The sequence below is a fragment of the Macrotis lagotis genome, chromosome 6 (assembly GCF_037893015.1).
Source record: "Macrotis lagotis isolate mMagLag1 chromosome 6, bilby.v1.9.chrom.fasta, whole genome shotgun sequence".
Classification (NCBI taxonomy): Eukaryota; Metazoa; Chordata; class Mammalia; order Peramelemorphia; family Peramelidae; genus Macrotis; species Macrotis lagotis.
The window spans coordinates 8,142,810-8,157,441 of record NC_133663.1 but is presented as its reverse complement, the minus strand read 5'-3'; the positions used below and the strand labels follow the sequence as shown (position 1 = coordinate 8,157,441).

The 14,632-nt window shown below is 41.6% G+C and overlaps 1 protein-coding gene across 3 annotated transcripts in view; it reads left to right on the top strand.

The window, feature by feature from the left end:
• The first annotated feature begins 625 nt into the window (after positions 1–625).
• Positions 626–14,632, top strand: part of TPRG1 (tumor protein p63 regulated 1) — a 378,969-nt gene continuing 364,962 nt past the window's right edge. For all 3 annotated transcript variants that reach the window (XM_074190659.1, XM_074190658.1, XM_074190657.1), the window contains exon 1: positions 626–994. The gene's annotated coding sequence lies outside the window, so the exon portion shown is untranslated. The remainder of the gene's footprint in view (positions 995–14,632) is intronic.

The window sequence follows — 14,632 nt, the reverse complement described above, 5'->3', positions numbered from 1 at the left end:
CGGCCCCGGCGGCCCCGCTCCGGCCCCGGCGGCCCCGCTCCGGCCCCGGCGGCCCCGCTCCGGCCCCGGCGGCCCCGCTCCGGCGGCAGTCTGCCCCTCAGGGGCGGGGCCTTCCTTCCAGCACCTTCCCCGGGCCCCGCCCCTCTGGGCAGGTATACAGCAGGTGCTCACCTGGCCGGCCTGCCGCCTTCCACAGCGGCCACGTCTCCCCACACGTCCGCGCCCTCCTGGTTGGCTCGGGCCCCGTTTCGCGGCTGCGGCCTGCCACGTGGCGCCGGCCTTCGTCAGGGGCCCCGGGGGTGTCGGGCCGCTCTCGGGCTCGGCCTCCCCATGGAGGCTCCTCCTCGCAGGGGCGGCGGGCCGGGCCTGTGGCGCCCCCATGCCGCACCTTCTCGCGGGGGGCGGGGGGCACCTTCTGGGCCCGGCGGGGCCCGCGCTGCCCCAGGCCCGGGCTGCGGGCCGCCGGAGCGTGACGCGGGACAGGCGCTGATTGGAGGAGGCAGGCGCGGGGCGGCACGTGCCCTCCTACGCATGCGCGCCGCCCGCCAGGCCGCGGGGCCCGGCGCCCGCCCTCCCCTCCCCCCGCCGCGGGGCGAGCGCCCAGGGCGGCCCCAGCCCGGGCCAGGAGGCCGCGCGCCGGCCCCCGTGGCTGTGCATGCGGCCCCAAGTCCGCCAGGCCGGGCCCCGCGGCCGTAGCGCGGGCTGTCTCCGCGGCCCAGGGGCCTAACATACAGCCGAGCCCCCTCGGGCTCCGTGGCCAGGCAGGTGGGGAGCCCCGAGCTGCCCGCGGGGCCGCGGCCGGCTGTGGCGCAGCCGCTAACCGGGGCGCACGAGTCGGACCCCTCCGTCCCAGCCAGGACCCCGCGCTCCTCCCCAGGGGCTCGTGGGACACGTGGAAGACTGAAGGGCAGAATGGATGAATGGTTTTCTCTGAAAGGAAAGGAAAACATCGATTGAACCAGGCCTGGTTTAATCTGCAAAGTATTAATGCTAGGTAAGGAGAGGAAATCAGAATCAATGTGAGTGTATATGCGGTGTGTGTGTGTGTGTGTGTGTGTGTGTGTGTGTGACAGACAGACACAGAGAGAATGGGCCGGGTTGGTGTCTTTACTGAGACAACACATGTTGCCCCCTTCCTGATGCTCTTTGCATTGGGAAACAGATTCCCTTGTGACTTTTTCCTTTGTTTTATTGTTGACCTTCACGTTTTCTTTATCTTTGTGTGGTGAATCAAGAGCTTTTTTTTTTGTCCAATAATAGTGACTGAAGGGTTCTGAAAAGAAGAGGAGCTCCCAACAACTGGAGCAATTGTATGTGTACACACACACGTAAGGCATGTTTATATGACATGAGTGAGCATGTAGGTATGAACATGCCCATGTAAAATTGTTAAATTAGTGAAAGGATCTCTCAGTGAAAGGACCCAGACAAGGGTTGGCATCTTATTACTTACATGACCTTGCTCAAATCCTGCTTGTCCAGGCTTCACTCATCAACCTTCTAAAGGAGCTGAGAGAAATGATCTCTAAGGTCAATTCCATGGTTATCCTGTGATCCTAAGGGCCTATGACATTCAGAACTGGAAAGACCATTGGATAATAGGGTAAGAAGAGTGCTCATTGGGACTTCAGTCATAGCTAATGGATTTCTAGGGAAAATTTTTCTTTTTTTTTTCCTTAATGGTGAAATATAAAGAGGAATACCTAAAGGAAAATAAACCTTACCCACTCAAGGAATGGGTGGGAGGCATGAAGACTTTAATTACATTTAAAAAGACCAGCAAGGAAATGAATTTTCCTTGTTTCTGTAGCCCACGTAGCAGATGATGTCCTGGAGCAAGAATGAACTGAATTTTATCTAGTTATGTTATTTCTTTCAGTCTGGAATCTTTCAGAAATTGGTTTTCTTTGTCTAGCAACCAATCACACTTCAGCCACTTTTGTTTCTTTTTAAGACCAAATAGATTTGCTTTGACACTTGTATACTTTGAATACATTCTTCAATCCAGTCTCCTTTACTTCTTGAAATATTATATTGCTCTGCTTCTTTAAAGGCAATGTTATTTTCCACCCAAGTTTCAAATTCAAGGCACCCCCCCTCTCATTGAATGGTAGGTAGGACCCCTCCCCTACAGATTCTCTCTCTCTCTCTCTCTCTCTCTCTCTCTCTCTCTCTCTCTCTCTCTCTCTGCCTCTTTCTGTCTCCATCTCACTCTCTCTGGCATAAGCTTCTTTTGGAATGACACCATTATCCTCTTGCTCTTCTCCTCTCCACAAATATCCTTACCATGTGCCTTCAGTGTTGAAGATTTCAGACTGAACAGTTATAAAAGCAGCACCCTAAAGATTTCCTGCCACTGCCGTAGTCCTTCAATCACATTTCTATACCATGTATCTTAAATTTCTTCCTAAAGGGAATGTGGTCCTTTTCTTAGTCCTGGACTTCCATGGTGGTGCCATATTGTATAATGTGAAAAGTAGGAGACATGATATCTGAAGCTATTCAAAGTATGATGGAAGACTTTCCCTTTAAGCTCAAATAATCTGTGGCCAGATAGTTCAAGTAATCTGTGACCAGATAGTCTCTAATTGATTAATTGAATCAATATTCTTAAAATACCTAATAGCTAGTGATATAGGGGGTAGCATGTTGGGCCTGGAGTCAGGAAGACCTGCCTTCAAATCTTACTAGCTGTGTAACCCTGAGCAAGTCATTTCCCCTGTCTATCAGTTTCCTCAACTATAAAATGGGGATAATTACAACATCTATTTCCCAGGATTGTTGAGAGGATCAAATGATATTTGTAAAGCCCATGATGGAGCTTCCCTTATTCCTCTCATCTTATGAAAAAGGTATGATAATTGATTTTCACCTGAAACTATCAGGGAGTTTGGAAAGGTCCATATCATTAAATGACACAAAAAAATCTTCCTTTTATAACCAGGAACTCACTTTTCTGTTCCCCTAAGTTCCATTAGTATCTTACAAAGTGCTCTCACTCTCCTTTTCTTAATTCCTGGAGCCCTTCTCTTAACTAGGTGACCTCTGACTCCCCACGAGCACACCACCCCAGTTCTAGGAATTCATTATCCGTATCAGTTATCCAAACCTGCAGGTTGTTAAATTTGCTCTACCACAACAATTCTCAGGACAGACATGGTCCCCTCTACACAAGTTAGCTCAGAACTAATTAGGGGAGCCAAGAGGGAGAATCCATCCTGGAGCATCTTGACTAGAGCTGAAAAGAGTGGGACTCAGAAAATTGGAGGGGGTGGAAACATTTTGAATGAGCTCCCCTTTGTACTGTCCCCCTTAGACTCATTCAACTCACACAGCTACTGGCAAGTTGGAACCCCAGTGGAGTGGTTCCTATTACTTTCCAGATTTGAGGTGTAGCCCTAAAGGTGGCTAGCCTCCTAAAAACTAGCTCAAAAGGTCCCCATTGGATGCTTTTCTTAAGCAACTTGGCAGTAGATGGAGCTAGGTTTTTATTTTTATTTTATTTATTTATTTATTTATTTTAGCAAAGGCTTTTATTCTAATAGTTAGCAAAAGTATTTCAGCCCATCAATAAACATTTATATAATAATAATCAGTGAGCATTTATTAAGTACCTACATCTGTCAGGGACAGTTTGAAGGTGGAGCTCAGACTCTGAAGTTAGGAGGTCCTGAGTTCAAATGTGGCCTCAGACATTTAACTGTGTGACCTTGGGCAAGTCACTTAGCCCCAATTGCCTGGCATCCAGGGACATTTCCAGTTGTCCTGATTCATATCTGGACACTGAATCCAGATGCTTCTGGAGGAGAAAGTGAGACTGGTGACTTAGCATAATCTCCCTCACTCAAATCCAGTTCATGTGCATCACCTTCCTGATGTCATGGTCCTTTAAGATGAAGGACAACATCATCACTATGTTCCAGACACTGGTGATGTGAAGGAAGGAAGAAAAGAATGAAGGGAAGGAAAGAGGAAACAAGCATTTATTCTGTGTCATGGGCAGCCGGGTGATACAGTGGGTAGATTGCTGAACTAGAAGTCAGGAAGATTTGTTTTCTTGAGTCCAAATCTCACCTCAGACTCTTCCTAGCTGGGCAAGTCACTTCATCCTGTTTGCCTCAGTTTCCTGTAAATTGAACAAGAGAAGAAAATGGCAAAAATCACTCCAGGACTCTGCCAAGGAAACCCCAATAGAGTCACAGAGAGTAGGATTAAAAAGAAACTGAATAATATCAAAATGTGTTAGACACTGTGCTAGGGATTCATATCCAAACAAAAAGCCCTGCCCTCTAGGGTGTTACCATCCATTGAAGAAAGACAATACACAATATGAAGCTGAAAAGAAATAGATGGGTGTGTGTGTGTTTGTGTGTGTGTGTGTGTGTGTGTGTGTATGTGTGTATGTATGTACATACATATATGTATGTGAGTGGGGGAGCGATCTGAGGAGGTGGGGAGAGACTCCTTATCTAGTTTGTAAGTCCAGAAGTAGCCAGAAGACACTCATCAAAGGGAGTAGGGGGCAGCCCTTGCATAGGGATACTCCCCAGGAAGAAGGCTACAGGGGTGGCTGAATTTTCTAGGCTCAGTAGGCCTCAAGAGGGGAGGGAAGTTACAGGATGAAATAATATAATATAGGGGATTGGGACCAGGAAGTCTGGGATCGAAAGGCAAAAGAGTCTCTGCTCTTCAGGAGGCCACAGTCTATGGGGGCAACAAAATGAACACAATTCTGGGCAGACAAACTATAAACCAGATAAACTGAGTAAAATTGACAGGCAGAAGGAACTAGAATTTGAGAGATGAAGCTCGACTTCTGATGGAGGATGGGGTTTGAGCAGGGTGAATAAGGTGGGAGAGTGAAGTTTGTCCTTTCTTAAAGAAGACCATAACACCAGGGAGATTTTAATCTGAATTTTTTTATGTTTACATTTCAATGTCTCCTAGAATCAATAAAACATTTAGCTTTGCTAATGTCTCACTGAGGCCCCCCTCTTATAATAGAATTTCAGAATTGAAAAACAGTGGCCTTCCAGTCTAATGCATCATCTCCCCATTTCAATCTGAGACACCAGTGGTTATCCAGACTTTGCACCAGGGAAGGAAAACCCATGACCTCCCAAGATGGCCTACTCCATGTTGGCATAGCTTCAATTATTGCAATGGTTTTTTTCCCCCAACATTGAGATAAAATAAGCCTTTCCCAGCTTTTGACCGGTGCTCCCTGTTCTTCTCATTGGGACCAAACCAATCAAATTTAGTCATTTCCTTATAATCACTTTTCAGACACTTGAGTCTCAAGACTAAATGTCCTCATTTCCTTCAAGGAGATCTCACATGTCATGATCCTAAGGTCTTAGGCCACTGTGATTGTCCTCTTGAAATTCTCCAGGGTTGTACTGATTTTAGAAAAAAGGGGATCAGAACTGAAGAACATGCATACTCCAGTTATAGTCTGCCCAGAGTTGAGAACAACAGGATTAATGTGCCTTTATTCCACAAAACTAGACCTCCCAAAGCAACTTGTCTTTTTTATACACATTACTGGATGGGACCCAGTAGAAAGAGCTCTGACTCTGGAGTTAAAGAGCCTGGGTTAAAAACCTGTCCACCATGCCTATTTGTAGAACTTTGGGTAACTCAATTAGCCCCCCTATGCTTCAGTTTTCTCACCTTTCATATGAGAGATATGGGAGCGGGAGATTAGGATCATTTAATTAAAGGCCTGATATTTTGTTGTATTTCTAAAAGTTAGAATGAGTACAAAAGGCTCTTAATCACTCTAGCCCTGGAGGACTCTGGGGAAAAGCCCTTATATCCAGGGAGAACAAAGAATGGCTTGGTTTTTTTTTTTTTAACTTGTGTAATTTTTGGTTGTCCATTCACTAGCTCTTACAGTTATCTGCCATATAATAGGTACTTAATAATATTTATTGATTATTATATCTTCTCATATCTTCCCTTTTTCTGTGTAAAAGAGAAACTTTCAGTTTTTTTCTCAGCAGTTCTAATTAGAATATGCCCATATATGTTATTAGCAATTCTAAAGATGTATTTATATATGCTCTGCTCTCAGTGTATCCTCATTTCACCCCTCATTTTGGATTCTACTTTACCCATTCCTTCATTTTGTTTCCCCAATATTTTTAGGTAGCTTTGTTCAACTATTTGGAAAGATTCTGGTTATTCTGACCTTCCAGGAGTTTCTATGGTATCTTGATTATAAACATATGTATCAAAAAAAAATTAAAGAGTTATGCTTTAGTCTTTGAGTGAATAGAGGAATGAAAGTCATTTCTTTGACAAGAGTTAGATTAGCTGACCTTTAAGATCCCTTCTAGGTTTGTATCTCTAACCCTTTGAGTCTTTCATATTAAATTTGCAGTCTATTAAAAATCACAGAATAAAAGCCAAAAACTAACCCTGTCTTCCTCATATTGCAGTTATTGTTGGTTTGTTGAGTTTTTGAACCAAAACATAAGACCTTATACTTATTCCAAATGAATGTCATCTAAATAATAACTTTGGCAGGGTTGCCCTTGGAGGATCCCAAAAGAGCCAGTCTAGGCATGGGCTGATTGTCTTTGCTACCAGATATGGTGATACTTGGCCAAATAAGAATAAAATGCTTCAGAGGTTCAAAGAGGAATGGACATAGATAGTGTTCCATACGTTGCTTCTTGTGATACAGATTTAAATGCCCTTTTTTCATTTTTTCTCAAGTTTTATTCAATGGATTCTAAGCCTGGGAATCTTTCCAATGCCTTCCTTGTTCTTAACTTTCAACTACTGCAAATGGATTAGCTCTGAACAGAACCTGACCTAGCATAGTAAGAGCCTGGGGCATGCCCAGAAAACCACTTCTCCCAGAGGGGTTGAGGTCTTTAGAATCTTGAACAGAAGCCATAGATCCTCAGGCTGGCTGGCATTTGCTAAGCTAATCCAACGACAGCTTGTCACAAAGAGTAGGGCTCCTGGAACACCATTCAATTCTGGAGCAAGTCTCAACTGCTGAGCCAGCCCATACTGTCCAGGAGCCAGGCTAGTGAGAGGCTGCTTTTCCTGGCAATCATGATGTATATTTTTCCCCTCATACCAGATGTTAAGAAGTGGTTGGATTTCTCAGTATGGATTTCCAGGAGAAAGATTGAGAGAGAGTGGTGTTTGAATGCCATGGACAATCCTGGTCATATGGGTTATTGGACTGGCCAAAATGACCAACATTCACCATTTTTTGAGATGATTTTAGTAAAGCATTAGTGACTGGCTTCCTTCCTTCAGGGGTCATGTACTGGTTGAAGTGGTTGCTCAAAGGTAAATGAAGACACTGGAATAACTTGAATCAGCAACAGAAACAGGATTTAATGCTTCAAGGAAGGCATTTTTTAGGAAGACTCATGGAGAATCTCTGAGAGAAATGAGAAAGAATCTGAAGATCAGAATCAGAGAATCTCCAAAAAAAAAAAGATGAAAAATCTCTAATGTCCATGATATTTTACTTCTATCATAACAAGCATGCCCACTTCAATCTTCCCAACAATTTACAATTACCTCTTGCTTGATGATCTTCAAAACAGAGGGGAGAGGGTCCCTTAGCTCTCTAGAGTAGCACATTCTAGTTGTGGAAACTTTTTATTTTCATACACCAAGTCTAGTTTTTCCCCCAGTAACTTCCCAGGACTCTTTGGGATGTGTATGTGGTTTCTACTCAATAAATGAGGATATAGGATGACATTCTACAAACTCTGTTCTCCCAATCCAAGCACCAGATGAAATGAGACAGACTGGAGGCAGCAGAAATTGGTAAATCTTTCCTATCATTTTAATAGTTAATAGCCAGTATATAATTATTAAGTGCTTTTATGAGCCATGTACTATGCTAAGCACTAGGGATACAAAAAGAGGCAAAAACAGTCTCTGCCTCCAAGAAGCTTACAGTCTAGTAGGGGAGACAAAAAGTAAACATAGCCTGAGAATGAAGTTATATTCAGAAAAGAGGAAATAATTAAGAAAGGAAAAGCAGAAGAATTAAGAGCAGTGGGGAAAATTTCCCACAATAGGTTGTATTTTAGTTGGGACATGTGAAAGAGACCAGGAAAGCCAGTAGGCAGAGAGAGAAATGGAGATAGACACAGAGACAGACAGAGCCAGAGTGAGAGACAGAGACACAGAGAGAGATGGGGGTAGGGGGAGGGAGGAAGAGTTGGGGGGCCAGTATTTCAGGGATGGGAGAAGCCAGAACAACTGCCTGGAGCTAAGCAATGAAGTTTCTTTGTGGCCAAGGATGCCAGTGTCACTAAAACTAAAAGTATATGGTGGGCAATAAATCTGAGAAGACTGGGAGGTGATGGGGCAGTCTATGAAGGAATTGTAATTACAAACACAATTTTATTTGATCCTAGAGATGATGGGGAACAACTACAATTTTATTGAGTAGGTGGAATGACATGGTTAGACCTGTGCTTTAGGTAAAAATCACTCTGGTGACTAAATAGAGGTTGAATTGGTTTGGGAAGAGACTTGAAGCAGGCAGACCCACCAGGAGCACTTGCAGGAGTCCAGGTGTGAGGTGATGAGAACTATCACCAAGGTTGGGACAGTGTCAGAGGAGAGAAGGGGACATATTCAAGTAATAGTGCAAAGGTCAAATGGATAGACTTTGGATATTGGAGTGATTAAAGTTCATGAAGAGTCAAGGATAATATCTAGGTTTTATCCACACATACATACATGCACATACATATACATACTTATACATATTTGGATGTATATATATATACATAAATATACATATCTACATATAATACCTTTATTAATATATTATTATAGCATTATAATATTTAATACTACATAATAAATACTGATTCTATTATTAAATTGATATAATATTTATAGCCTGAGGTACTGGGAGGATGCTAGTGCCCTTGAGAATAATAGAGAACTTCCAGTGGGGGGTGGGTTAGGAGGAAAGCTAAATTCACTTTTGGACATATTGAGGTCAAAATATCTACTTGACATTCATCTGAGTTGTCCTAAAGGCATTTGGAATTGTGAGATCAGAGACCAGAAATGAGGTTAGGATAGGTTAGGTAGATTTGAAAATCAGCATAGAGCCGATAAGATCACCAAGTGATAAAGTATAGGAAGAGAAGAGAAAAGAACATAGGACAGAGACTGTCATTCCCATTTTCAGAGATTGACTTGGGTGAAATTCCAGCAAAGAATAGTTAGAGTTAGTGGTCCAATATGTCAGAGGAAAAATCAGAAAACAGCCATGTCCTGAAAACATTGATAGAAGTGAATATTTTGGGGGGAGATGGATCATCAGTACCAGAGGCTTCAGAGATAAAAAGATTAAGTATAGAAAACAGGCCATTGAATTTGGCATCCTAGACAACAGTGGTAAATTTGGAGAGAGTAGTCTGGGTAGAATGATGGGGTCAGAAGCAAGATCGTAAGGTACTGAGGACAAAGTGAGAGGGAAAGTGGAGGCACTTTTGTTAATAGTCTTTTCAAACACTCTAGTCATACAAAACAGAAGATAAAGGATGATAGGGATAAATGGATCATGTGACAGGGTTTTCTGTTTTTTTTGTTTTGATATAGAGTCATGGGTGTGTTTTATAGATAGTAGGGAAGGAGTCAGTAGCAAAGGAGATTTTGTAAACCAGTGACAGTATGGTGCTGACAAATAGTGCAATCTAGAAGAGGAGATGGGGGGGAATGGGAATGATTGTGCAGATACAAACCACACAGACATGCTCATATATACATACAATATGTGTTTGTATGCGTATGTAAGTATATACACACAAATGTTTGTCTTTCATTTCCAAAGAAGGCCATAGCATCAGGGAGATGATGTCATGACAAGCACATGAATTGGATTTGAGTGAGGAGGATGCTGTGTTGTCACCAGCCTCACTTTCTCCATTCTAGTGGCCAGATATGAATCAGGATGACTGGAGTTGACCCTGGATGCCAGGTAATCAGGGTTAAGTAACTTGCCCAAGGTCACACAGCTAGTAAGTGGCAAGTATCTGAGGCTCCTTCACTCCGAGCCCCTGAGCTTTCATCCGCCTGATTCCAAGGCCAGTGTTCTATGCACTGTGCCACCTAGCTGCCCTAGCACCTAGCTGCATACAAACAAAAAGATACTATATTTCCCCATGTATGACACTCATCTTTTTTTGAAAAATTTGGGGTCTAAAAGCTGGGAGTGTCTTATACAGTGGTTGTAGATTTTTTGACTTGCATTTCCAACTTTTTCATGCTTGTTCTTTTTGCGCTCATTGTTTCACATTTGTTACCTGTATATTAAGTGACATTTTGCCACATTCTGTCCATAAATGATTCGGACCAGATTTTTGTCCAATGCTGAATTCGAGCTGAAAGGGATACAGTTTGCAAAAGTGAATGGAAATCATGCTGCTGAATGTCAGTTTGGTTCTCCTCCAACTGAGAAAGCAATCTGAGCCTGGCTCTGGGAAGAAGAAATCTGACTGAAAATGCCCTGTCAGAAGAAGGCCACAAGAAGTAAGGTAGCCAAATGGCCTGATGTAGAGACGAAATTGAAGAGATAGATTGAAGAGCAAAGGGCAATTGGAATTCCTGTGTCCACAAAGATGGTTCAGCAGGAGGCCAGAAGAATGACCGATGAAAAAGGAGTGACTGATTTCCAAGGTGGAGACAATGAGTGCTTCAGGTTCATGAAACAGAATGGACTTAGCATGTGTCCATGCACTACACTTACCTAGGGAGAGCTTATGGTCAACCCTGGACCAGAGCCAGGCAGGAGAGCCAGCAGAGTCTCTCCTATGACAGTGATTCATCATCCAACACAGATAAGGACAAACTCATGGATGGGAGTTTTGACAGTGATATGTTGTATGAATTTTATGATGAATAAAACTTGAGTTCAATAACTTTATGTAATACTTTTTTTTTCAAATTTCGTACCTCAAATTTAAGGTGAGTCATATATAGGAGTGTCTTATACATAGAGAAATTCAGTAGTTATATATATATATATATTATGTATATTATACATATATATAATATGTATATTATATATATGCTTATATACACAGATAATTTTTTTCTACTAAAACCTCCCTCTACTACCCCACCCCTGACTTTGTGTCTCCTCATGGCAAGATGGACTGCAGACTCTCACAAAATCAGTGCTGGGAATCCCAGTAGCTTATCAGGACCTGCCGCTATGCAAAGGTTTAGCGCTCTAGCCCAGTGATGGGTGTGTGTTTGTCTTCCAAGGTCTAGCCTGCATAACTTCTGATACTCATCACTAAGTTGACTTCAAGGTGATGGGGTTTGGGACCACAGCTACTCATGAAGACCTTTTACCTTTATACTCTGTATAAAGGCTGTGCCATATACAAGGTGGGCACACAGGTAAGCTCAGGATTCTTGAGACACTGCAGTAAATATCATCGTAATTTATATGGTAATTTGTAGTAGAGTAAATTCTCTATAGTATTATTTATAGCAATGCATTTGCATACTGAAACATCATAAAATAGACTTGTGATGGGAGAAATAGAAGTGTACATATGGTATCCTAAAAGATGAATTCTGGACATGACTATTGTGCATATGAAGGCACTCTATCTCCATTCAGTCTTATCCTAGTATGAATACGTGCTTGAAGGAATTCATAAAGACTGTGCCCATAGAGGAGGAAATCTGAGAGGTTCTTCCAGACAAGGAAGACTTTGAATCCAGCCCTTCCAGTGGACTTTGTTTTGATCAGAAGAAGAAAGTTGGATTCATCTTGGAAACATTTATTCTGAGAAGGTTAGCTATAGCAAATCACAAAACCATTTCTTTAAGTATAGAGAGGTTAAGATTGGTGTAAACACAGTAATCATACCATACACCTTTTGAAGTAGTAAACTGAGGTCTGCTAGTAGCAGAAAGTGAAGGAAGAAAGCATTTCTTAAGCAATCACTATGAGCCATATGCACTTTGCAAATATAATCCCATTTGAAGGGAGTTAGGCATCAAATCCTCAACATAGGCCTATTCCTACCAGCATCTGTCATATCACCTTTCATTTTGTAACTATAAAATGGGGTGATTGAACTAACCCTAAAGTCCTTTCTAATCCTCAATTTATGAACTTGTGATGATCTCTATGGCCATTTCTAGATTTTCTGTACTTAATCAGTTCAACAATAGGACAAGAAAATACATTTATGAATATATATGGTATGAGATGAGAGAATGACCATGGATGGACATCTCTGATCCAATTGTGGAGTTCTCCTTTGAATTAGATATAATTACAATACATTGATCAAATTGAAGAGTCCCCCAATCAAATTTATTGGAATGGCTACAATTACTAACAATTGGTTGACTGAAAAACCAGTTGCTCTTCTTTTTGGTTTATAAAGATAAGTGGATTGTTCTATTTGGAGCTTTCATATCTGGAACACGCTGTCAACTTTTTCCCGTCTGTGATCTTAAAAAGTGTGACAAGGGAAAGGAATTTCTTTCCTACAAAGGAATGGCAATAGCAAATTCTAACAGAAGCACATGGAAGTGGGAGACATGAGCTTGCAAAATCACTTGCAAATGGAATCTCTGTGGTATTACTCTTAAAGCCAATTTTCTGTATCATTGAGAGTATATTTCAAATTCTCCAGACATCGTGCTGCTTGATTCAACCCCCAAGCAGATAGTATCTTGAGAAGCACCAACTTTGGCAGTTGCTAGTTTAGATAACTCAAATTTCCAGAGTTCCCAAGTTTGTGATGAAATTTAAATACCAAACCATGGGAATTTTATTTTATCCTAGAGGCAATAGGAAGGCATTTGAATTTGTTCAATAGGGTAAAATTGTTAATTATATATTTTTTTAATTATTTTGAGTAGAGTGGAGGATGAATTATATTGAGGGAAAAATTGAACCTGACAAGGTTTAGAAGGATATTATAGAAGTTTAAGATGGGTGAAGAAGGCTGAACTTGGGTTGTGGCTATGTGGTTGGAGAGAAAGAGATATTCAGGAGATATGATGTGAAGGTAAGCTTGAAAATATATGGCAAGGATAGGATATATGGGGTGAATAATTATGAAGAGTCAAGGATTACACCCAACTTGCTAACCTGATTAGGAGAATGATGATATCCTCAAGTATAACAAAAGAGTTGGAATTGGGGAGTTTTCTAGGGGAAAGAAGTGAATTTATTTTTGGGCATTTTGAGTTTGGGATTCCTTTAGCATATCCAGTTTGAAACAGTCAATAAGCAGTCTTAGGACTAGAGATTAGAAGAGAAATAAATAGATCTAGGAATCTATTTCCATAAAGATGATAATTAAGGTCTATATGTATGATATGTAGGCCCTGGGCAGAGCCTTGGGGAGCAACCAAATTTAGTAGGTGTGACCTAGATACTACTCCAGCAAAGGGAATTGAAAAGGAATGGTCAGGGTAGAAGAGAACCAAGAGATAGCTGTGTCGTGAAAAGCCATGGAATAGAAAATATCCAGGAGAGGATGGTCAGATGATTCATAGGCTGTGGAGAGGTTCAAGAGATTGAGGACTGAGAAAAGACAGTTGGGAATTTGTTGATTGAGGCCATTGGTGACTTGGAAAGGTCAGTTTTCATTGAATGATGAGATGGAAAACCAAAATTTTGTTAGATTTAGAAGAGAAGGTAAGTAGAGAAAAGAGGCACCAACTGTGGCTGTCTTTTTCAAGGACTTTAGATGAGAAAAAGGAAAAAAGTATAATTATAGATATCAGAGATAGGAATAAATTAGGACTTTTATTTGTTTTATATGAAAGAGGCATCAAAGAACGTGGAAAAAATGAAGATTAGGGAAAGAGGGATTATGACAGTGACAATCTATCAAGATTGTGTAAAGAGGGATTTGCCTTGGCAAAGCAAGGGGCCACGCAGAGTGAGATATGCTCAATTATGTCAGTAGGTTGTGAAATGAGGCCAAGAGGGAGCTCAGGGCAAATTTATTTGTATTTTATATATCTCTAACATCTGATCATAGTTGGAGAGCCAAAAGGAATATTAAAGATCTATCTAGTCCAACCCTCCCATTTTTCAGATGAGGAAAGTGGGACTCAGTGAATTAAATCAATGATGTCAGCTAATATGTATCTGAGGAAGGATTTGAACCCAGGTCCTCCTAATTCACTTTACCACTTTGCTTCTCAATGTGTGAAACATTTTAACTGAATCAATCAAATATTTATTCAGTCTCCACTATGTGCAGGGTCTCATGCTCATTATAGAATAATTAGATGAACTAACCCTTAATGAATTCAAAGAATAGTTTGGAATGGAAGATCATCTAGAGAAAAGAGGCCCAGTATGAGTTTGGTAGAGAGGATGCCTTGAGGAAAATAATCCAAAAGAGAATTTTTAATAAAAAGGAGGTAGGAAGACCAGTGATTGCCTGAATTCTGTAATCCATTTCAAACCAACATGTCTGTATTCATTCAGCATATTTTTGTACAAGACCTAGTGCTAAGTGCTGCAGTTAGATAAAAATAAAACATTCTCTGCCCTCAATGAGTTATTTTCTACTGGAGAGATAGAACATAAAAAAAGGAGTGGATTTGGGATAATTTCAGTGTGGAGTAAGCACTA